Raw genomic sequence first — 26016 nt, forward strand, 5'->3', positions numbered from 1 at the left:
CCTGGGTACCACAATGTCTAGAGGTTAGGGAAATGAGAAAAGAAAACAGCAAAGGAGAATGAAGAAGGAATGAAGGAGTGTTCCCAGGAAGAAAGAGGGATTTGTGTCAAACACAGCTGATGACAACCAAGAATTGACAGTTGAATTTAACAACATAAGGTTACTGGTGAGCTTAGCTGCAGCAGTTTTGTTGGAGTGGTGGGATAAATTCTTTCTTGGATTCAAAAAGAATATGGAAGGAGAGACATTTGAGACAGAAAGTATAAACAACTATTAATATTGAGGAATTTTGTTTATAAAGGGAAGGAGAATAATGGGCTGGTGGAGGAAGTGGGTCAAAACATATTTTTTAAACATGGGAGAAGTGATTGCATGTTTATCTGTTGATAGAAAGATCCAGAAAAGAGGTCAAAAATAATGTGAGAAGAGGTGAGATTTGCTGGATCTGTGTTCTTTGGTCCACATGAGGTGATGGAATCGTTTGTACAGATGGAGCGATTGCCCACTGCCAGGGGCTGGGGCAGTTTTTCAACTGTAATTGGAGGAAACCCAGAATATTTGGGCATAGGTGTAGGTAGTAGGTGGGTAGATGTGATGGGGACTTGAGGAAGCTGTCTTCTGATTGCTTCTGTTTTCTTAGTGAAATGAGAAAGCTGTCAGTGAGAGTCAGGGAGTGGGTGTTGGAAATGTGAGGAGAGAGTAGAAGTTAAGAAATAGTTATCTATAGAAAACAAACTCATGGTTGCCAAAGGGGAAGGGAGGGGGATAAATTACGAGTATGGGATTAACAAGTACAAACTACTGTACATAAGATAGATAAGCAACAAGGATTTACTGTATAGCACAGGGAACTAGATTCAGTATCTTATAATAACCTATAATGAAAAATAGTCTGAAAAAATAGACTGAATCACTTTGCTGCATACCTGAAACTAACATAATATTGTAAATCAACTACATTTCAATAATAAAAAAGTACTAAAAAAAAAAGAAACAGCTGTCTAGAGAGTGGGAAACTGAATGAAATAGGAAAATGTGGTATGGTTGCTGGGTGCTCATGGACGCCCACGGGAGGTTGATGGTCATGAATTTAAGGTGAGAAAAGGTGTGTTTTTCCCCCATTCACATTCTGTTGTATGGGTGCAGGTATGGAGGGATGGAGAGTAGGATTTAATCATGATTATATTGTTGTTCAGCCAAGCAAATGCAACGAAGTGAGAAACAGAAAAGGGGTGATTAGAATGATTGCTGTTGCGTTCAAGCTGGGTAAAGAGAGACGTGCAGGCATGAGAGAGGTGAGGGGCAGAGGAAAGATAATGGGATCAGTGGACTATAGATTTCTCTGTGCAGAAGGATTGTTGACCTCCTTGAAGGGGTATGAGTCGGAAAGGGGGGAAGTGGAGGCCATAGAGTGGAGCATTTCAAGTTTGGGTTTAGTGGGGCAGAGATTGTAAATGATGATAATGATGTACTCTAGTATAAAATCGTGAGTGCGTGTCTGAGCTGGCGGGGAGGGCTGGGTTGTTGCATTTCCTTAGCTAACTGTTGAGGCTGAGCATCTTTTTTTTTTTTTTACTGTGCTAGCTTCTGTGGACTGCCTGCACACATTCTTTGACCATTTAGCTTGTTTGCTTCTCATTGACATATATTTTTAATATATTCTTGACATATATTCTTAATATATTCTTGATACTTTTGATCTTTATTTTTACAGATATCTTCTATTATGGGATTTTTCTCTTACTTTTGTAATGGTATCTTTTGGTGCATGGTTTTATGTTTTAATGTAATTGAATTTATTAACTTTCTGTCTTACAGTTTGTGTTGTTTTGTGCCTTGTTTGGGAAATTCATCTTTCCCTCCAGATCACAAAGATATGTTCTCTTGTATTTCCTCTTACAAATTCAAATTTTGCTTTGTTTTCTGAAGCGTGTTAAATTTTATCAGTTGCTACATTCTTTCACAACCTTTAAAAAAGAAAAACCTTATTGAGGTATTATTGACATATAAAAAGCTGTTCATATTTAACATATACAACTTGATGAGTTCGGGGATTAAGTTTGTACCTGTGAAATAGTCACGGCCATAGAATGTCCATCAACCCCCCAAATTTCCTCCCATCTGCTTTATCTTATTATTAATTTTGGTGGTAAGAACACTTAAGATCTACCCTCTTAGCAAATTATAGGTATACAGTACAGTATTGTTAGCTACAGGTACTCTGCTGTGTAGTAGATCTCTACCGCTTACCTATCTTGTATAACTGAAACTTTTACAACCATTTTTAGATTAGTGGAGTGAGGTGGCATAATTACTCCACCTTGCATTTCAGTCTTCTAAAGAGTATATAACTTTTGACGGTAGAACAGATCTGGATTTGAATCCTATTCTATCATGTTTTTGTCTAATCTTAGGCAACGCTATTTCTCTCAGTAGGAAATGCAGGAATAGTAGGAAGTAACAGTGTTTGATTTGGTGATGTCAGCATCTTATCCCAAATTTACCACTGATTTTAGTTCTGCTTAATGTGTAACCAAGGTGCCTAGGTTTAGTATTTATCTGAAATTTTTTGTTGATAGAAGCTTAGTTAACTGTGTTCGGTAAAATAAAGTCCAATTTCTTTTTTTTCCTTGAATATTAGACATAATAGCAGTGGTTGCCAACAGAATTTATATATCTTTGTTTTCCTGAGAAATTAAAAGTTATCCTTGGGTATAATATAACTGACTTATTGAGTCTATTTCTTGAATAATCAGTGGTGGTGGTCTGAGTTACTAAACATTTAAAAGTTGGTGGCCTTAAGTTAAGTCATAAAACAGTCTTTCCCCCTTTCCAGCGCTTTGTTCCCTATAGTTATTAATCTGCTTTTCTCCCCCATCTCGGTGTCTGCCACATGTCATGAAGGATCACCATTGCCATTGCAATGTGTCATCCAGACTTGGTTTCCCAGTCAGGGGCTCTTTGCTTTGGACTGTTCTTTAGACATTATTTCCTATTCCAGAATTAGCCGTGCTTTGCCTACACCTCTGGTCCAATTCTCAGCTGCCATTTTGAAGGCAGACCTTCTGCTAAGAGTATACCTAGCTCAATGGGGTGTTCTTCTCCTAGTAGGATTTCCATTACAGTGGTGAATTTTTGAAGACCATGAACGAATTCAAAGAGTAAATTCTGTTGTGCACATAGCTGGTATATATGTATGTTGGTATATTAACTTTGGAAGACAGTTTGTCATTTTCCAGTAAAGTTGACGCTCCAGTACTTCCAACCTTGGAAGATACTCTAGAGAAATTCTAGCACGTGTGTATCAGGAGACATGTGCATGAATGTGTATAGCTGTATTTGTTCAGAAGAGCCACAAATGGAAGCAACTCAAATGCCCATTAACAGTGGGATGAGTACATAAGTAATTGTAAGTGGATGAATCTCTGAAACCTTATGTGAATACCGCCAAAATACCTCAGTATGATTCTATCCATAGAAAGTTCAAACACAACAAAAAGTAAACTGTGTTATTTAGGGATGCATGTTTAAATGGTAAAATGAAAATCAAGGACATGATTATTACAAAAATCAGGGCTGCAGTCACCTCCAGTGGAGAGATGAGGGGAAATGATTGGGGAGGGCGCATAGTAGGTGTGCGTTGGGGTTGGTAGGGAGGCTTCTGTGGCGTCGGCGGTATTCTATTTCTTGATCTGGATAATGGTTCCTTGTGTTTGTTTAATAATCCTTTAAGTTGTCTATATCCATTGCCTATTCTTTATGTATCTCTCTATACAAGGGAAAAGAAAGGTCTAAAAATGGACTTCTCACGGTAGAATTTCAGTTACTGCCATAGACCATGGGAAACATTTTGGGAGAAGCAGCCATTTTTAGCACCTTCAACCTGTGTCTTCAACATGCAGGTGCTTTCTGCTTTGTTTGAGTTTCTGGCCAGGGGCAGTGGCATCTCATTTTTATAAATGGAGGATATGGGAAGGGGACTAGTTTGCTTGAAGTCCTTTTTCTGGTAGGATTGGGAGTCTTCAGATATCTGTTTAGTACGCTTTCTGGAAGCCTTCATCTTATAGCTAATCATGCCTTCAGCTTTTCTTTTTGAACAGTATTCTTGCAGTTCTAGGTTATGTTTCAAAACCTTTGAAAATGACACCATACTCTCACATTCAGGCATAAAAACTTAGATCTTTAGGCATTTTTTCTGCCTCCTACTTTTTTTTCAAATGGTGAGTTATTGAAACCATGCCGTATGCTTTATTATTTTTCTTTTCAGATGTCACAGATAACCAGAGTTAGACAAATGTTTACACTGTGATCAGTATGCACTGAAGCAACGTTGAAGATAAACATGAGGAAAACAGTCTTTTATGTGCAAGTCTATAAGCTGTTTATTTATTATTTATTTATTTATTTATTTTTGCGGTATGCGGGCCTCTCACTGCTGGGGCCTCTCCTGCTGCAGAGCACAGGCTCCGGACGCGCAGGCCCAGCGGCCATGGCTCACGGGCTCCGCGGCATGTGGGATCCTCCCGGACCGGGGCACGAACCCGCGTCCCCTGCATCGGCAGGCAGACTCCCAACCACTGCGCCACCAGGGAAGCCCTAGCTGTTTATTTTTAGTGGAACAAATAAAAATGATTAGACTGCAGTTTGGTCAGCATAGTTCTCTAGGCATATTTTCATTTAAAGCTGTTATCGGAAAAGCCCATCTATCCTATAGATGGGATGCTGCCTGATTCATGAATCATTGAATAAAGCCAATTAGACCTTCAAAAAAAAGCTACTATATTATCTTCCTCAGTGTAATTTTAAGAAAAGTTGATTTGGGGGGGAGATTTTAATTATAATATTAGAGTTTCTTGCCTCTGCATCCTTTTGCCAGCAATTAGACCGAAAGGGAAAAGAAGGCTGTCACTCTAGCAGCCAGTATTTTTTCATTAAACTTTGAACCTTTTTTCCCATGAAGCAGCGGGACAGTTTGAGTTGTATTTGCCCTCTTTGATTTACTTCTTTTGTTTTTTCTTTGATATGTATTTTATTAGTTTTTACTAATATATTCTTATATTACGAAGGCAATTTAGTGGAAAAACATTCCCTTTGATATTGGAATCATTTGAAACAACACAAGCAGAACTATACATTAAAAAAATCTTTATTTGAACAACAACAACAAAAAGACAGGTTAAACCACACACAGGTTAAAACACACACACACACAAATCTTTCCTTTCTTACAGCTGGACATTGAAGTGGGTCTAATTTGATTTTCTTTTTTTCAAACCTCCAAAGATAGAAGCAGCTGAATACCTAGAAATTTGTTTGCTACCCTACTGGTCTCCTGCACCATTGTGTTTTCTACTGTTTTGATGAAGACCTTTGTCTACTTTTACTGGTCCAGCTGCTTCATTTTTATCATGTTTATCATTAACTGTCAATTTTCATTCTCTTGCTCTGAAACTGTAGTTTTCCTTAAACAGACTCAGCCTAGGCAGCTTTAATTCCTTTTCCTTTTCCTTTAAATCTGTGACCTTTTGATTTCCATTTGTTGAGGGATTCTGGTTGATCCACCACGATTGTTTTCAGCGCTGTGTTTTATCTCTCTCGGTACTCCCCACCTCCCTTCTTTGTTCTTTAATTGGAGGTTACCATTATTGGCTTCTTCGGCTATATCTAGTGCTTCGTCGGCTTTCTCATGAAATAGGATTATTTCTCTCTTTTGCACCTCTGATAAAGTCTATCCACTTTATTTCCCCACAATTTGAGGAAAGGAAGTGTAGATCTTCTCTACAGGTCGGATCATCTAAGTCATCCAAAAAACTCAGCAAAAATCTAATCTTCTAGAGATTTCATTTCAGCATTTATAGCACTGCTGTTTTTCTTCTTCTTTAGCGCTTAATTTAGCTTATACTTCATTTTGCCTTCTCTCTCTTTTATTTTTTTGCAAATTAATCTTTCTCGAAAAGTATTAGAGAGTGTCTCTTTATGCTTTTGGTCAGAGGTCTCAGTTTCTCGTTTGAATATTTTGTGCTTCACCTTTATCTTCTAATCTTTCTTTTGTCACCTAGGGTTGTACCAGTTGAGAAGCCTTTTATATAAATGGATCTGTTTTTACGTCATTTTTTATGGTCATCGGTCATCAGACATTTTATACTCATCAGAGAGTTTTGCATGGAGAGCTTCTGATTTTAGCTTTATCTTTATTTATTTTCATGGGTTTTGACTTTGATTTTCTTACTACTTCTATTAAAGTCTGAGGGATTTTTTTTTTTTTTTTTTTTTTTGCGGTACGCGGGCCTCTCACTGCTGTGGCCTCTCCCGTTGCAGAGCACAGGCTCCGGACGCGCAGGCTCAGCGGCCATGGCTCACGGGCCCAGCCGCTCCGCGGCACGCGGGATCCTCCCGGACCGGGGCACGAACCCGTGTCCCCTGCATCGGCAGGCAGACTCTCAACCACTGCGCCACCAGGGAAGCCCAGTCTGAGGGATTTTAACCTGTTGAATTATATTATCTCCAGAGGTACCCAGCTTTCATCCAGTTTGATCTGTTCCTTAAAAAATTTGTCTTATGGCAAACTGTAGTTAACACTTGGTTCGATGACTGATTTTGGTCCCAGAGCAGCCATTTTCTCACCACCACCATTTTTGGCTGTTGTTGCTGTCTTCCTGAGCCCAGTCCTTCAGAGCTGAGCCGTGGTGACTGAAATGTCTCAAGTTCATTTTATGAACTGAATGTTTATTTAGACTATTGGATAATTTAGATTATTCTTACTAGAAATTTTACTGAGAGAACATTATTGAATCTTTTTGGATTTGACTTGTATTCCAGATACTGTTCTGGTTGATAAATGTCTAACTGGCTACATCATCCAATCTGCATGTTACATTCTAACAGCATCTACATATTCCTCTCAGCTCTGCTGTCTACCCTCTCAGTCTGTTTATTCTTGTGGACTCATACTTCCCTTTAAAAAATTACCCTCATTTAAAAGAGGGTTTTGGGAAGCAGAGCAAATAAATGCTCATAATCAATGTCATATTTAAGTGGAAGTTCTCTTTACTTGCTCTAGAAAGAGAGAGAATAAAAGAGTTATTTTGGTAAAAGCTTTAATGAAGGTCAGGGTAGAACCTCTTCTAATATAAAAAGCATGGAACATGAATTTAAAGGCTATGAAAAGGGCAGACATAACCATAGGATTGTGATAGCAAAGTCATCTATTTCGGTAAGTGTACCCAAAGTGTTGTATGTGTATTTTGGTTGTAGAATGGAAGGCGCATTGGATTGATGGATGTCAGCTGAACTGTCTTGGTTCTGGTTGTCACTTACTAACTACATGCCTTCGGGGGAGTGAAACTCTCGGAACTTCCTTTTTTATTTTTTTAAACTGTAAAAAATAATACGTGCCTTGCTTTAATCCAGGATGGTTGTAGGGATCATGTAGAACTATTAAATAAACTATAAAGTGCTGTAAAATGTTAAGAATTATTTTATAGGCAAAGACAAGCAAACTGTTGGGGTGGATATACAGTGTAAGTGTGACGATTGAGAAAATCTAGTTGTATTTAAAATCATGCCATTAACATGGGGCCATCATTAAAGTAACAGCATAATACTGACATATATAATTAGAATATAAAACACAATGGCCATTAGCTCGTTTTCTCTCTTATGGGATTTGTTGACCTCTTTCAATCTCTACAACTATAGAGGTGACACAGGGAACTTGAAAGATGATTAAAAATGGGAAAAATTGGATCTGTGATGAAAGGTTTATGATGCTAAGGAAAAGAAGTCTGAGAAGTGATTTAATAATTATGTCATATGTGTTCCAGGCCCTAAAGACAATGGAAAAAACCAAATGGGCTCAACTAAAATGTAAGGGAAATCGATTAGATATTCATGTACATTTTGTACATGAGATGTTAACTGGGCATCTGAGGGAGAGCTGGGGAATCATCCTAACTGGAAACCTTTCAGAATAGATATGGTCTCATTTGACTGGAATGGATCCAACAATTGTCCTTCTTGTGGCACAGGGACAGGCAAGGTGATTTATCAAGAAATTTAATTTTATTATTTATTTGGCTGTGCCTCGCGGCTTGCAGGATCTCAGTTCCCCTACCAGGGATTGAACCGGGCCACAGCAGTGAAAGCGCCGAACCCTAACCACTAGGCCACAAGGGAAGTTCCAGGGAACTTTTTTTAAAATCCTATAATTCTGTTCTCCTGGCTTCTTTAAATTTTGCAATGATTCTATAGCATTTTACTCAAGCGCATTAAGTTAACACTTCCAGTGTTCTCAGAAGGGTGAGGCTTAAAATAAATAAGTAAGGGGTGTGTGTGTAAATGGATCCCTGTGGCCATTCGTGACCCTGTGACAGCAAATGACCTTAAGCTAACAAGCTGATGGCAATAAGTACTGCCATTTCCTGAATACCTAGCAGGTGCAGGATGTAGGCTTTTTTCTATATCATTGATTGGGAATGGTAACTACGGGGTAGATTTCATTATCTCTACATGTGTTGAAATTAAGCCTTAAAAACAATGTTAAATAATATATGCAACATGCAGCAGAATAAGGATTCAAACTTAAGTATGCCTGGCTTCAGAGTTGGCATCTTTCCCATTTGACACTCTCCATTAAAGTCCACATGTACATCATTATCTAAGATACACGTTCTCTTGTATACCTGTCTCTGCAAAAGGAAGCTTTATTGGTGACACTTGGTCTGCATCCTGGGACAGGGTTTGTGATGGGTTAAGAAGCTGCCATGGGGCTGGAGGCAGACGTCCAGAGGCCAGGGAGCTGCAGCAGGGCCTTAGAAGGTGCGGCCCCTGGAGGCTTCTAGTCATGCTTACCATTGAGCATTTCAAAGAGGCCTCGCCCAGCCCTGCCTCAGGCTGGCCCGAGGAGGTTGCTCAGGTGGTTGTCCTTCCTGATGAATTTCACCTCGTCTTCCAGGAAGTGTTTCTCCAGGAAGTCCAAGAGATGGGAGTCTCTGTGGGCAGAACCCAGGGCGTGCGGCTTCAGCAGGACCTGGTTCAGGGTTTCCTCTAGGGCCAGGCCCCCTTCCTTGCCACCCAGACTGTGACCTCATTCATCTTGAGGCCGCCTCTTCATGTCCTGGAAAAGGACTCAGCTGCAGCCGTGGTTCTGGATCTTCTAGAGATGTTTGGTGCCCTTGCATTTTCCCAGCAGCTCATCGCCAGCCACACTTTTGCAGCTGGAATGGAAGCCCAGAGAGAGGGAGGTGTAGGAAGCCCACAGATGCAGGTTGATCAGGTGGGTGATAGCAGCTTTGACCTTGGTGGAATAATCCTGGTGGATCTGGGAGCTCATGGTTGATTGGCGACAAGGAGCTAAGCACAAAATCTGGGGTTAACTGTTGTGGGAAGCAGAGGATGGCAAGGAGATGTCCTGGAGGCTGCAGCTAGAGAGGGGATTTGAGGGGTGATCAAGAGGCTGGAGTAAGGGGGCAAATCTTGGGTCTATTCCACCTAACACTGCTGAGGCAAGAGACAGGTCCGAGGACTGCCTGGTGCTGTTGATTCTTTTGGTCAAAAAAAAAGCCAATATCAAATGAATTTGATGGAAAAAAAACCTCAAATATGTCCTTTCCATCTGAAAGGTGACATAACTCAAAAGATTAAAACCCATACAGGATACTGCATTGTATATTCTTAGTGTACCGTCATACTTGAAGGGAGTGGAAGGAATACCTTCACATGATTTGTTACGAGAATACTACCTCTGTCTCAGCATTTTCAGTTAACCTAAGAATGGAACTGATGTTAATGAAATATCAATATGTACTGCTTAAGTTTGTGACTGAGTGTGGTGTACATTCCCCACATAGCTTTTCATAATCTGTGGTGGGAATTCCTCTTGGAAATTAAATCTGTATCTTACACGTTTTGCTGGCACTTGTAGGAGGGACTTAATAGTCACGTGGTCATTATCTATTATCCCTTAAATACTGCATCCTGTGTATTGTACATAGAGGGAGATGTTTCAGTGTTAATGACACTGCTAGTCTCTTAAAATCATGAAGTTTGAGAAGGTTTTTCTTCATCTATTCATCTATCATTTACTAGCTAAGTAGATAATTTATGTGGTTTTAATATTTACCTTGAGAATTCTGTGACAGTAGAGTTTTCTGCCTTGTTTTTATAGAGTTTAGTCTTTATGAAATTTTATAGTGAAATTTGAGGTTATCATGAATAACTTTGGATAACCAAAATTAGAATTCTAAGTTTGTTGTCACGAATTTCTACCTCCATGGTGGGAATGCAACGGGAATCACATCTGTCAGAGAGACAATCAGGTAGCCAGGCTTTCTGGCATCTCCTGTTTAGAAAATTATAGAAACTTTCAGTTTTAGAGATAGAAGAATCCTTGGAGGTAATTTTTTCATTATCTTTTCATTTCCTTTCTTGAGTTTCTATTTTTGAACATTTTCTAGAAATTAAGAGAAAGAAGCTTAAGGAGATTAAGTGACTGTGTCCATGGTCTTGATATTGAGCAGCTGCCTTTGGCTTCAAACTCAGGATTTCTAACTGGTAGTCATTCCTTTAGCAAACACTTAACAAGTGTCTACACTGTGTCCCATGTCATGCCAGGTGTTAAGGGTACAGAAATGCCTAAAACATTCCCTGTGATTAAGATTATTGTTGGAACCTCTTACACTGTTGGTAGGAATGTAAATTGATACAGCCACTATGGAGAACAGTATGAAGGTTCCTCAAAAAACTAAAAATAGAATTACCATATGATCCAGCAATCCCACTACTGGGCATATACTCGGAGAAAACCATAATTCAAAAAGATACATGCACCCCAGTGTTCATTGTAGCACTATTTACAATAGCCAGGTCATGGAAGCAACCTAAATGTCCATCAGCAGAGGAATGGATAAAGAAGATGTGGTATATGTATGCAATGGAATATTACTCAGCCATAAAAAGGAATGAAATAGTGCCATTTGCAGAAATGTGGATAGACCTAGAGACTGTCATACAGAGTGAAGTAAATCAGAAAGAGAAAAATATTGGATAATATTGCTTATATGTGGAGTCTAGAAAAATGGTACAGATGAACTTATTTGCAAAGCAGAAACAGACACAGATGTAGAGAAGAAACTTATGGACACCAAGGCGGGGAAAGGGGGTGGCATGCATTGGGAGATTGGGATTGACATATATACACTACTATGTATAAAATAGACAACTAATGAGAACCGACTGTATAGCACAGGAAACTCAGTGCTCTGTGGTGACCTAAATGGGAAGGAAATCTAAAAAAGAGGGGATATATGTATATGTATAACTGATTCACTTTGCTGTACATCAGAAACTAACACAACATTGTAAAGCAACTATACTCCAATAAAACTTAATTAAGAAAGAAAAAGATGATTGTTGGGAGAGGCAACAGGGGTCCTGAGCATTCCTGCATGTTCCTGCTGGACAAGCCAAGAATGCGGGAACCTGCCCGTTCTCTCCCTGAGGCAACAAGCAACCGTGAGGGATGAGGTAACATCTCCCCCAGGCAAAGGTCGGGCTTGCTTCCACTTACTGTAAGAGCAGCGAGTCTCCTAAGCTTAGTGTTCCTTTCCTGTAACATGACCCATAGCATGTGGAGGATTCCATGATGGGCTCTTTGAATTACTGCTCTGAGGCAGAGGGGGCCTGAGAAACCAATGCAAACGAACATGAAGCTTTGGCCATGAGTGATCACGTCCTTGGTCTCTGAACCAGGAGTCTCATATCTTCTGCCAGCATCCATGGAACAGTAATAGGCTAACTTATCTTACAAATAGGATAAAATCTCAGACCCTGAATAGTACTTGGCAAGTATCAGTCGTGGGAAAATACAGGTGAGAAAACCAACAATTACAGTTCAGTGTGGGCAGCACAGAACTGTGTAACAACCAAGGGAGGGCACCCAGTTCATCTTGGGAAGGTCAGAGAGGCTTTTCTGAGTGCATTGCCGTTGACCTGATCGTACTGGATTGTGTGTCTATTGAGGGTGGATCTTTTTATCCTCAGTATTTGGCACGGTACCCAGCACATGGTTCATGACTATAAGCTTGCCGAATGGATGAGTAAACTGTTACTTGTAGCTGCTGCTTGTGATTTACTGCATCGGTGGTCCATATATTTGCTACTACGGTTTGTCTCCTTTTTAAGAACTGTAGTCCTGGGAAGGTAGTCTTCAATGAAAAGCAACTCACTTCGACGCCTAGCATAAATCTATTCCAACAAGTGAGGAAGGTGGTCAAGTTGCAGGATATCTTGCATGTGGATTCATTTAATACTAAGTAATATTAAGGCCCAATTATTTGTTTCTTGACTTTTTAACTTTCTAATACTACTTAGATTTTTCAGAAGAGTTGCAACAATAGTTCCCTTATACCCTTCACCTAGCTTCCCCTAATGTTAAATAACATCTTAAATAAACATGGTACCTTTATCAAAACTAAGAAATTAATGTTGGTATACTACAGACTTTATTTGAATTTCCCCATTTTCTCCCTACTTTCTTTGTGCTTTCTTTGTTCTAACTCAGGATACCACATTGCCTTTATTTAGCTCCTTAGTCTCCTCCAATTTGTGACAGTTTTTCAGTCTTTTCTGGACACTTTCGAAGAATAGTGGTTAGGTATTTCATAGGATCCCTCAGTTTGGGTTTTTCTGGTGATTGGACTGAGGTCATGGGTTTTTTGGGGGGAATACCACAGAGATGGTGTGCCTTTCTTGTTGGCACACATGCTATCAATGTGACATTACTGATTGTGTTGACTCTGATCCCTTGATGAAGATGGTATCTGTCAGGTTTCTCCACTGTCACGTTACTTCCTACTCTCTGTTCACTGAGTCCTCACACTGAAGGGGATGGGAATTAAGCTTCACCTACGCGAAGGAGGAGTGTCAAGGAATTGGTGGGCATATGCTAAAATAGTGACAGTAAATAATAACTATCTTGGGGGAAATATTTTTAGGTTATGCAAATGTCCTATTGCTCCTTAAAGGCTCAGGAGAACCAGTTCTCTCAGAATGAGGCCAAGAGTTGCCTGGGACAAAGCATTTATATTAACTGAGTCGGGTGAATGAGGGTACATTTGTTAAACAAGGTAAAACATCAATAACTGATTTTAATTTCTTCATTAATCAGTTACAAAATGCTTATTTATCTCTGAGGATGTGTTGGCTGCCAATTAAGAAGGAACGTATGTATGTGTGTATATATATGTGTGTGTATGTATGTGTATTTATGCATGTGTTTGTGTGTGTGTATATATATGAATAGCTTCATTCCAAATGACTTGTATACATGTCTAAAGTCCATTGATTAGAAAAACTTCATTTAAAGAGTAGATATATATGTATAACTGAATCACTGCTGTACACCTGAAACTAACACAACATTGTAAGTCAACTACACGTCAATTAAAAAAGAAACTTTTTTTAATGTTGCGCTTCTTGTGCAAGAGACTGTCTTGATGTCCCATGCAATCAGGAGGTGCAGTCTTCCAAAAGTTACTCTAGCAGTTGATAGATGAGAGGGAGGCATGCTTCTGTTAGCCAGCAGTCATCCCAGCACGTACCACCTATGTGGCTAATCTTCCATGGAAGTTGGGGTAATTCTAGGGTAGCCTTTGTTGCCCCAGGTGCTGTCTAAACAGGGGCTGGTCCAGAGAGAGAATCTGTTTAATGTGTCTTTAGATGGATAAGGGGAAAAACATCCTGACATTTTGATGTATGACATAACCATTTATCCTTACTGCTATTCTCAGCAGCCCCATAATCTGAAAGTACTCTTGCTTAGATATTTGAGTTGAGTAAGAGAAAATCTAGAATAGTATTTGGTACAGTGCTACGGTGCTAGATATGGGTAAGGACTTACAGCATTTAAAAAAAGAATTTGTGGGCTCAGTGGTGGAGAGTCTGCCTGCCGATGCAGGGGACACAGGTTCGTGCCCCGGTCCGGGAAGATCCCACATGCTGCGGAGTGGCTGGGCCCGTGAGCCATGGCTGCTGGGCCTGCGCGTCCGGAGCCTGTGCTCCGCAGCGGGAGAGGCCACAACAGTGAGAGGCCCGGGTACCTCAAAAAAAAAAAAAAAAAAAAAGAATTTGTAAAATCTTAAAACAATATATGATCACGATTTGGTAGTGATCAAACCATTGGACTGAAATTTGGTCTCTTAACCATATGTTATTGCTTTGCTCCAGAACAGATTTTAGTGATGAGCTATTGTCAGGAATACTTTCATTTCTTTTTTTCTTTCTTTTTTTTTTGCCAAGCACAGCATTTCTAATTCTTGGGGTCATCAGAGTAGGGTTTAGATGAGAGGAGGGGGTATTCTTGCAGGAATTTGCAATGGAGAAGGCAACATTGTTGTGATATGTATTGGGGCCATTTCATATTAATTTAGGTTGAATAACAATATCTGCCTTAATTTGGGGTGGAGGGGGTGGAGGTGTAGACATAAATTCAAATTTCAAACAAAATGTGTTAAGATAGTTCTTATTTGTAGAGCACTTGGCCAGGTAGTTGGTACTTTATGTACAACATTCTCTTTAACTTCAAGATAACCCTGCAAGGTTGGTACTGGACCATTTTACAAATGAGGCCAGTTAAGCTCAAGGAAGTTAGATAATTTGCCTGATGTCACATCACTAGTACATGGTGAAACTGCAGTGTAATTTTCTATCAGCCTGATTCCAAAACCCATCACTATTCTTTACTGAACTCTTACCTTCTGACTATGCATGCAGTTGGCTGTGTGGCAGTAGTCCCTTTTGGTATATTGTATAGAAAATGAGTCATTTCATGGTCTGGGAATAGTTATGTCCCACCCCCCTGCCCCCCTTGTAGTAAAAACAAACAAAACGTGTAGCTACTTTAAAAAAGTTATCTTTGTTGTATAGTTTGTTGCCTTTGGATCTGCTCATGAGAATGGAAACATTACTCTTATTACCTGCTACTTGTTTCATTTATACTGAAAAGTATGGAAAAATAGGGATTTACTTCAACTATCTGACTTATTATGACAGCGGTACTCAGGAGCTCTAACACGGAAATGAGTTTTTCCTGACTGCTGATAATTAGCAGCTCAAGCAAGAGGATAATTATATGTTAACCTATTTATGCAGTGTATGTGTAAATGAAATTCATCTGCTTCACATTAGGAAAATTGACAAGGCATCACTATTGTTAATATTTTTCACATTACCCTCTTGGATTTTTTTATTTGGATGTCTTCTTATAATTTTGAGAGAAAATCCAAAGGGATTGTTGCCAGGGCTTAGAGGAGTCTTGGAAAAAGTTGATTGTAATATTTACACATAAACTCACTGTAACCTCAGTAGGCCGTTGAGCATTTTTACAACTTGCTGATCCCCGTTTTAAAGTGAGAGAGTCCTTATTTGCAAAGCGTTTCTGAATCCCAGGTTAGTCTTTTTTGAATTTCGATTGGAGGCTGTCGTGATGTCATTTTTAGGGGAGGCTACAGTTACCTATATGAGAACTGTATCATTTCCCTTATATTACTTATCTATTTATTTATTTGCCTGCGTTGGGTCTTTGTTGCGGCGTGCGGGCTCTTCACTGCCGTGCACAGGCTTTTCTCTAGTTGGGACGCGTGGGTTCCAGATTGCGGGCTCAGTAGTTGCGGCGTGTGGGCTTAGTAGTTGTGGTGTGCAGGCTCTAGAGCACGCGGGCTCAGCAGTTACAGCGCATGGGCTTAGTTGCCCTACAGCATGTGGGATCTTAGTTCCCCAACCAGGGATCGAACCCGCATCCCCTGTATTGGAAGCGCAGTGTCTTCATCGCCAGGGAAGTCCCTAAGTGCCTCTTTAAATGCTCCAGAATGAGTATACTTTAAAAGCCTCGGGGATCTTAACCACTGAACCGCCAGGGAAGTCCCTCCCTTATATTTTGAAGTCAGAATGGTATTGCACATTAGTAGTTTTCATACTGTTCTTGGTGCTTTAATTTGCTTACGGTGTAAATGGAATTTGGGAACAGCTAAGGGAGTTGCCTATACCTCTGTTCAGAGCGGGAAGTAATTTTGAGCTCTGTGTATAGCTAATGATAAATGGGCCAAGTTGTGGGACCAGTTTTATCGTTAGACCTCCGTCCCTTTTTTTTCTCTGTGGTGTTCCCTTTTCTTTCCCATTTAGGTACTTGACCACCTATTGTAATGCTCAAGGCTTTGAGGTACTCATTTATGCTTTGCCTGCTCTCAGGGTACCTCTCCTAGGAAGCCCATTTGTGTATGTTTCATATTCGTACGTCGTGCTCATATCATATATGACCATCAGGCCACAATTGGAGAAATCAGAGGGAGTGTTGCTTGAGGGTCAGTCCACTGGAGTGTTCGTATGAGGGTCTGTACCAGGACACCCTTATATAAGTAAAGCAACAGGTAGAGTGAAATCATTTTAGAGCAGGCTGCTGGGTGAGGTCTTGTCAAGTTAAGACATTCCCGGTGCACTGGTACTTAAAAGGTAAGCTGCAAACAGAAAGATATTATTAAATCTGGTCTGTGTAGGGGTGTGCATGTGTCAGCTATACAGTATAATTCCTAAAGAAGAATTTGCTGTTCCTGATGTAACTTTAAAGCAATGTGTCTTCAGCTCTGCGTGTTTGATTTTCTTGTGCCTCATCTCTACTGTGCCTGGTTGCTATGAGCTGTACTGGTTTACTGTGGGATCATTAAAAAAAAAAAAATAGTACTTATTCAACCAGAATATCCTATTCAACCAGACTATCTTAAGTCTTTGCCCCTGTTATTCTTAAGCTCTTTTTTTTTCTTTTAACACTCAAAATCATAGTGAAAAAATGAATTGTTTCTTATTTTGAAACCCAGAGAATAGAGAATTAAGAACTATCATTACATAATGAATTCATAGATAAAAACACGTAAGGACTCACCTGAGTGGTTTCTTCTAATAACCAGTCTTAACTCTCTTGGGTTGCTCCTGCTATTCCAGTAATCAGCAGCTGACGTAAACATATACAGCCATGCATAAGTCGCTTTTTTCCTGACCACTTCAAGTCCCTATTGCTTTTTTACACGTACCCTTTAAGATCTCCAAGGGCGACAAACTAACAACTCTTTTTTAAAATGAATTTTTATTTTTAAAATCTATGTTAATTTTTTATTAAAACGTTTTTTTTTGGCCATGCTGCATGGCTTGCAGGATCTTAGTTCCCTGACCAGGGATTGAACCCAGGCCCCAGCAGTGAAAGCACCAAGGCCTAACCACTGGACCGCCAGGGAATTCCCCAAACTAACTACTCTTAGTTGAGTGAAGTTAGTTTGTTTTGAACTTTTGATGTCTTTTTCCTCATTCTTCAAGGGGCATCATAGAATGTACACCCTGAAACAATCTTAGATATCGTTTGGTCCAAATCTTTCACTTTTCAAATTGGGAAACTGAGACTCATATAAGTTGGGGTTTAACCTAACGCCATATAGGTATTTGTTGGAGATGAATTGCTCAGATGAGTATCTTTTCTGAAGGCTCATAAGATAGAGTGGTTTCCATATCATAGCAGTAGACATCCCATTGAATTCCAGTTTTTATTTGGAAAGGAATTTGAGTTGATTCCTTGGGGGTCGTGTCCTTGGGGTAAACAATAATCAGATTGGTACGTAGAGAGAAAATAGAGATCATTTTTTTCAGAGTTAAAAATTGTGAATATTCTCAAGTATATAAACTTTCCCAAACACATTCATACAGGATGAAGAAGAAACTTGGAGTACCATACAAGCCAAAAGTTCCATCTATTGTCTGACTTTTGGCTGTCTCATTTTGCTACCCCTACTCTCTACTCTTGCCTGACATGGATATATATCTTTTTCCTCTGTCCCTTTTCCACGTTTGCTTTCGTTAGACCTTGGACTTCAGTATGGAAGCGAATATTACTGATTAGTTTCCATGTTTGTGATTTATATCCTTCTAATGTTTCTTGGGTGTAGGAACCATGGGAAAGGAAAAAACAGAGGCTGATTTGTTTTCCTCTTTGGACCCTTTAAGGACCAATTTGTACAACTTTTCATTTGGTACTTTTCCCAGTTTTTAAAATGTACTTCTTTTCCTTTTTTTTTTTCTTTAAATCTCGTAGAGACTTCTGTCTACAATGGATTTACCACAGTCTAGTTCCCCAACATGTTCAGAGGCTGTTTGGGAAATATTAATAATACATAAGTGCCACTTTGATCAGAATGGCCAGTCTATATTGGATCTCTGCCTACAGAGAGATTTTCTTCTCTCATTATCTACTCTGATCCCCCAGTCTTTCTGGACCAGTTCGTTTGTAGTTTTAAATAGAAGCAGTGAATTTTGAACCAGTCTTTCTGATTGAAGCCTGGCTGCTCTAACAGATAGGACTCACTTACCTGAAGATCTTATTATTGGAAACATAGAGTAATAGAGCACCTGTGATCCTCCATTCGTAGAAATAGAGTTTCAAGGTTCAAAATTGCACAGAGATATAGGGATGTAATGAAAAGGAAAATATGCATGGGCCATCCTTTCTTTCAAAGTGTCCTTGAGGAGAGAGAACATAATGAATTGTGCTCAGTGAAGCCACTGGGCTGGGATACAACAGCCTGACTCTTAAGTATGCTGTCAGAGCCTCGTAACGAGAGAGAAGATGAATGTGTACAATTGGAACTTACTGTGATGTGCAGTATTTGATGTGTGGTGGATAAAGGCAAGGGGGGAGTAGCAGGAGGTGGTGAGGAGGGGAGGGTTTGTCTGAAACTGTCCCATTGTCAGCATTTGTTGATACGTTAAATCAGATGATCTTTCTATGGTGACAGTATACCAGAAACAGTATCCTTTTTTTAAAAAATTTAATCTTTATTTTATATTGGAGTATAGTTGATTTACAATGTTATGTTAGTTTCAGGTGTACAGCAAAGTGAATCAGTTATACATATATCCATTCTTCTTCACATTCTTTTCCCATATAGGTTATTAAAGAATATTGAGTAGAGTTCCCTGTGTTATACAGTAGGTCCTTGTTGATTATCTATTTTATATATAGTACTGTGTGTATATGTTAATCCCAAACTCCTAATTTATCCCACCCTCCACCTTTCTCCTTGAGAAACAGTATTTTTTTTTTTTTTTTGCGGTTCGCGGGCCTCTCACTGTTGCGGCCTTTCCCGTTGCGGAGCACAGGCTCCGGACGCGCAGGCTCAGCGGCCATGGTTCACGGGCCGCGGCAGGTGGGATCTTCCCGGACCGGGGCACGAACCCGTGTCCCCTGCATCGGCAGGCGGACTCTCAACCACTGCGCCACCAGGGAAGCCCGAGAAACAGTATCTTTTAAGGGGTGAGAGTATTGGAGCTCACTCCCAATTGTTATCCTGAAGGAAGGCTTCCTTGTCTCCCTGTAAGAAGTCCAGCCTTACATTCCCTTTAAAGGCGGTTATTCTGGTTTTTGTTTTATTTTGTTTCTAAAAAGGGGAGTGGCTGGATTTTTCCGACTGTCCTTCGAGCGAGGAGATGCACGTTTTCAGTCTTCCTAGCTCTTTGGTACTGACTTGAGCCAAAAATGCATTTTTAAAAACACAGTATTAACCTTACCATACCTAGTTCATGCCTTTGTGACCACAAGTTGAGGTATTTCTTTTCTACATAAGAAATCACTTTTGAGGCTTGGTTTCCTTCCCCAGGGACCCTGTAATATTGATTATTTTACTTCTACCCAGGATGTTACTACACCACAGGAAGCTGACACAGTGGGGAGGTGAAAGAAACTAGCCTATGATTCTGTTATCAAGGATATTTATTTCAAAAGTTCAGCAGGGTGGGCTTCCCTGGTAGCGCAGTGGTTGAGAGTCCGCCTGCCAATGCAGGGGACACGGGTTCGTGCCCCGGTCCGGAAAGATCCCACATGCCGCGGAGCGGCTGGGCCCGTGAGCCATGGCCGCTGAGCCTGCGCGTCTGGAGCCTGTGCTCCGCAACGGGAGAGGCCACAACAGTGAGAGGCCCATGTACCACAAAAGTTCAGCTGGGCATCTGAGACAGGAAGGGTACAATAAATTTTTAAAAAGTCTTTATTTCTGCCTTGGTGTTTACATTTATTTAAAATATTTGTAATGAAGGTAGTTCTATAAAGAATAATTAAGTATCCTTATACTTAAAAACCTTAATATAGATGTAGAATTATAACTAGCTCCTAATATGCTTATCTTAGAGAAAACAGTTGTATTGCCTATTGGAATTTTTCTTCACAGATCTATTTATGGACGGGACATAAAATATGATGCAAAGATGGCAAAAATTGATACTTGCTAAAGCTGGGTGGTAATTACATGGGTACTGGCTGTCTGTTTGAAGTAATTCAAAGTAAAATATTAAAAATAAATAGAATATCAATATATATTTCAGAGTATTTTAAAACGTTTTAGGGGGAAAAAGACGTTGCTCACTTGGGAGATTGGCTTCAAGATAGGAATCATTTGAGATTTTGGAATAATAGTTGTGCAAATTCCTTAGTAAATAGGAAATAGTGCTGGAGCTGATCAGTGAATGGAAATGGATAAATTATTACGTAACCAGTGTGTCACTGTGATTGAAATATGTTTTTTGGGGGATGGAAAATGATATTTCCTCTTGGAAAAAAACAAAGGTTGCTTTTATCCACTATATCCTGCTAGGTATAAAATTTAGTTGTGTATGGTTTGTAGTTTAAATACTTGAGCCCTATCTCATTCTCAGAGTAAATTACAGAGCCCACAAACCTGGAATAAACTGACGGTAACTAAAATGGTTGGCACAATGTTATCAGTGAAAGAATATTATAGAGGAAGCTTCTTGGATTTCCAACAATTAAATTCTGTTGATTTCTCACACTGCAATTTTTTTTTTTGCGGTACACAGGCCTCTCACTGTTGTGGTCTCTCCCATTGCGGAGCACAGGCTCTGGATGCACAGGCCCAGCGGCCATGGCTCACGGGCCCAGCCGCTCCGCGGCATGTGGGATCTTCCCGGACCGGGGCACGAACCCGTGTCCCCTGCATCGGCAGGCAGACTCTCAACCACTGCACCACCAGGGAAGCCCTCACACTGCATTTTGACTCCTTTTATGACATAGTCTCACTCTTTGATTTCCATGCCTTACTTCTTGATTGCAAATGATATAATTTTCTGAGATTTTGTTAATTTTAGTTACTTCTGCAATATCCTAACCCAAATTACAGATGTTTAGTCCATGTTTATCAACTTGTAATTTATTAGACTCCTTGGTCTTGGTTGCTTGATCACTGTTGAGACAACAGAATAAATGAGTAGCAGTCTGCATGTCTACCCTGCACTGTTTTGCAACGTGTGCCCACTTGGGCTAGCAAAAGCTAGGACTTGACATGACTCATTCCAGGAATTTTAGATAAGAGTATTCATCAGTGTCTATAAGGTTTTAAGTGTGTATTAAAATAGAGAGGAATGCTTTTGTGGATCCTCTAGATGGCAGAACAGTTACAACAAATATACCTCAGGAGCCTTTCCAAGAAGTATGGGGAGGGGAGAGCAAGGAGAGATGGGGCGCCAAGGGGACCTTCTAGCTAGCATGGCTCCAGGCTTTCTATCTCAACCCAACCAGGGGAGGTCTGCTTTTATATGCTTTATCTCGATGGTCTATCTGAGATCTTGTTTGAAAGAATGCAACACTGCTAAAAAATGATGGGATAAAGGTTAAAAAAAAAAACAAACCTTGAGCTGTGCCCACCAACATCAAACCACAGATTTTTATGAGGACTAATGAATGCATTCGTCCACGTACCCTGAGCATCTCTAGAGATTGTAGCTGACTCCACCCCAACACGGATGCTGATGAATTCCAGAGTGATACTGGCCTGCTTCCACACTCTTCTTACCTTAATTTCTATCAGAGAGGATCAGGTACAGCATAGACTCTAGCCTTTGTCCCTGCTTTGAAAGAGATCACCATTGTTGGCATAGATTTGACAGATAAATCTGGTAATGTGGCTCTCAAACTCAGGAGACTAAACTTAGGTACCCACATAGATTCATTCCTCACACAGAGCACAGAATAAATGTGAGATCGTAAGTAGGCCACTTCCCCATTCTCATCTTTGAGTTGAAAGCTGATTGTAGCATTGCTTCAGTTTCTCTTGCAAAATGCTTATCCCAGTTCTCCTGTAATCACCTTTTAATAGCAAGATCAATTTCGGTCCCTTTGGACTATTGATGAAGTTCTAGACCACAGTATGGTATGGCAAGTGTGATTTCCATATGTCAAATACAGCAAAAGTGTAAGGGATAGATTTGCTATCCTGTGTTTGCATACCTCATAATATCACATAATATGCTTAACAGATCTGATCTCTTTGTAGCCATTATTTCTGTATGACTGCTCCAAAACATTCCTCACATTGAGACACTTCTGTATTTGTCTTAGTTGCTCATTACTAGTGAGTTGAAGCTAAGGTATATTTCAGGATCACTCTTCCTCTGCCTGTTTGAGATTGTACTTGAGAATGTATTAGGATACATTTGTACATTGACTTAACTATTGATTATCTAGTCCTGTGCTTATCTTGGGAATAGACACATTAATGAGATGAGGCCCTCACCCAGGAGGGTGCAGAGTTTAACAGGCAAGATAAGTATATAAATAGATATTCAATGCAGTCTAACAAGATGTTACAAAAGAGGTGTTACCAAAATGCTATGGAAGTTTCTAGGCATGAAAACTCTTCTGTAGGTATTACCACAAACTACCCAGAAATTACTGCATGCAGAGGACTGTGTCCTTGCAACACATATGAAGGAAAACACGCAGTCGATGAAGGATTAAATATTAGAGCGGTAGCATGTTAAGTACTAAGCCCGATAGGTTTCGATTGTGCATCAACCAGCATATTTAGATGATTGCACCAAGAAAATTCTATAAACAGCTAAAGATTTTTATTGGGATAACTGAACTGGAAGCTGTCTTTGACTTGCTACTTGAAGAACATTATTCAACGCTACATTCCTATAATGACAGTCAGTAAATGGGAAACCCATGTGTTCTGATGATGACAACATGTGACATCGTACTACGAGTCTATAGAAGTGGTCTATAAAATTTGGTCTGGGTTATTGAGCTATTTCACTAATACCTTCAATACCATATGAAAAGTGGAGAATGACAGGATCTTCCGACAGCTGTTGAATAATAAAGTGGTAGTAATTAACCAGTGTGTGGGACTGGAAGAATGCTTTAGGAATTCTCTAACACAGTACTGTGTCAAGCAAACTCAGTAACTGTAGATGGCAAGTCCTCAGGTTGGCTTCTAGTAATTCATGAGGTTGTTATTTTTTGTGAGTAATGTGATCGTGACGCAGACTCTGAGTTCAGGAGGCTAAGACACGAAGGACTGATGTTGAACTGGGGCTACTGCAACTAATCAGAGGATAAACTGCACATGTGCTCACTGTGGAAGGATTGGTGGCTCTGTCCTTCGCAGTGAGAGCTGCATAAAGGACGATAAAAAGAGGAGAGACGGTCTATGTATGTTTATGTGTTTGTAAGAGGGGTCTCATTTTGTCTCCTTTGTTGAACTCTAACTTCCAAATTATTTTCTGCAAATTTTTGTTGAAGACTTTTATAGAACACACTAGGTTTGCTTATTAAAGGCGTTCCTCTTTTATGAATTCGTGTTTTCTCACAAGGATGTTCACCAGCTTTCTCCTCACCCCCCCCCCCCATGTTACAGTACTATGTATGTGCCTCACACTAATTAATTATGTCATGGGATCACTTTATAACCCATATCTAGGGGTCTCTTTCTCATTCAGAGATTCTTTCCCGTTTTGAGTGTATTGATAATTTTCTCAGTTTCCTGAGCGGCGTCAGTGTTTGTTTGAACCAGGGTGGAGTTGCGCACCCACCCCTCACTCTACGTGTCCCTCTTCCTTTATTGTCTGGTTGCTTGCTGGTACTTTCCTCCCTCCCATTTTATCATTATCTGTGAGTTTTATTAACATGACATTAACTCCTTCTTTTAAATTAATAATGAAGTAAACTGTGAAATGGTACTTTTATCTTTAATGGCTGATGCTGTAAAAGTGACAAATGCAACGCAAGCATCTTTCCCTAACTTGGCTCCTGTCATGCATCTCAGTAGTGTCTCTGTGACGGGACTTGAAATGATAGCGCTCACATCTCTTGCAGCTCATTCACACTGTAAGCGTATAATCATCGGATTGCTATCACAGCCACTTCCCCAGCTCAGACTGTGATGTCACAAACCAAAGATGATTTCCTCTCAGTAGGATGGTTCCATGATGAACCATCAGCCTTATTCAAATTTGGTCACTTCATGAAGAAAAATTAACCATAATAAAGATCAAAGATACCGGCTATTTGAAATACCCTGTTGAATTAAGCTTGAAAAACTTTTCCATGATACTGGAATGAAGGAAATTCTTTCAAAATTCTAAGGAAAAATTTGAGAGTTATAATAATGCAGATATCAGTAAATATTTATGGAATTAAAAATATTATGCAGTGCTGGTCCCTTTAAATGTTAACACTTAAAAATAACTTATAGGTATGGTTCTTATTTTCTATGCAAAATTATGTGGCTTGCTATTTCAGACAAAGATGACATATCAATCTGAAAAGAGTCAGCAAAGACACAAAATGGATGTACTTTATTTTGACCTATACACCTACTTTTATATTCTCATGGTTTAAATAAAAAGTACAGCTTTTGGATGATTTAAAAAGAGCAGAAGCTAAAAATACAGTACTAAATATCATTGCAAGGATTTGGTAGCCAAAATATTTGCTCCATTTCTATGAAAGAATCCATTAATACAAAATTATATTACTTTTATACTATAATACTTTTTATATCATGTGTGCATGAAAAACATTCCAAATTACAGAAACAATTAGACAGTCATTGAATACTTCCCAAGATGTTCAAAATCTCTTTAATTGTTAAATCTATCAACACACAACACAGAAACTCTCATAAATAAACCGAGTCTTCAGGTATCAAACCCAATCTTCTAGCCTAAAATTCCTTATCCGTTTGTACCCATGAGATGCTAAAGTTGAAGCAGTTTTCAACTTGAATCATTGATAAATGATGTGTTAAAAATTAGCTTATGTTTTTATTCTTTACTTTTTCACTTAAAATGAAGAAACTGTAGATTGGGCTAATTTGGAATAAATTGCTATAGAGTTTTTTGTTTTGAAAGCTGTTATTTAAAACTCAATAATCATTATTCAGAATGGGTTATTATAGAGAAATAGCTTGATTTAGATAGGAAAGAAAAATGAAGATTCACTGGGACTGATGCTAACCAGGGCTAAAGTGGAGGTGGGTTTGCTCATCCATTGTCTTTAGAAGATAAATCTTAGAAGCAAAGTCCCTAAACTGGTGGGACGTGGGTCTCTTTGTACATTACAATGAGTAAATAAAATCCAGAAGACTTGAGGAATGTAATTTTATACCCCCTTCAATTCTATTTATTGGAAGCAAATTGTTTGAGTAAAATATTGTTAACCTGTTATTTTTGCCTAAGTTAAACAATTCTTTGAGTTGAAATAGTTTTTTAACTTAAAAAATATATGCATATTTTCAAAGCATGTCAGTTTGCAAAATATAATGAGGAAAAAGATGAATTCTTAAGGGTTCAGGTACATGTCAGTATAGTTAAAGAATACTTTTAGTTAGGGCTGGTATACAAAGTATTTTGAAATTTTTAAATAAACATTTTTGTCTGCAACAAATTGATACACTACAGTATTACTGCTTGTATTTGAATTACTGCTTTCCTTTACTGGAAAATGATGGGTGAATTTCTGTAATGAATTCTGACGCCCAAGATTGATGACATTTAAGGTTATTTATAGACTCTCTTGAAAAGAATGATGAGATCATGTAATTTACTCTATTAATTAAATTTTGAAAAAAAGAAAGAATTCAGTGAAATGGAAGAATTTCAGATTTATTAGGCAAGTACTGAATAATTACTTTA

At 39.3% G+C, this 26016-nt stretch overlaps 1 protein-coding gene and 1 pseudogene across 1 annotated transcript in view; one reads left to right on the forward strand and one right to left on the reverse strand.

The window, feature by feature from the left end:
• The window catches only part of AVEN (apoptosis and caspase activation inhibitor), a 190627-nt gene that overhangs the window by 39753 nt on the left and 124858 nt on the right, over window positions 1–26016 (forward strand). The window lies entirely within an intron of this gene.
• On the reverse strand, window positions 5322–8844 carry LOC136143511 (lupus La protein homolog pseudogene; annotated as a pseudogene).

The sequence above is a fragment of the Phocoena phocoena genome, chromosome 2 (genome assembly GCF_963924675.1).
Source record: "Phocoena phocoena chromosome 2, mPhoPho1.1, whole genome shotgun sequence".
In the NCBI taxonomy this organism is placed as follows: domain Eukaryota; kingdom Metazoa; phylum Chordata; class Mammalia; order Artiodactyla; family Phocoenidae; genus Phocoena; species Phocoena phocoena.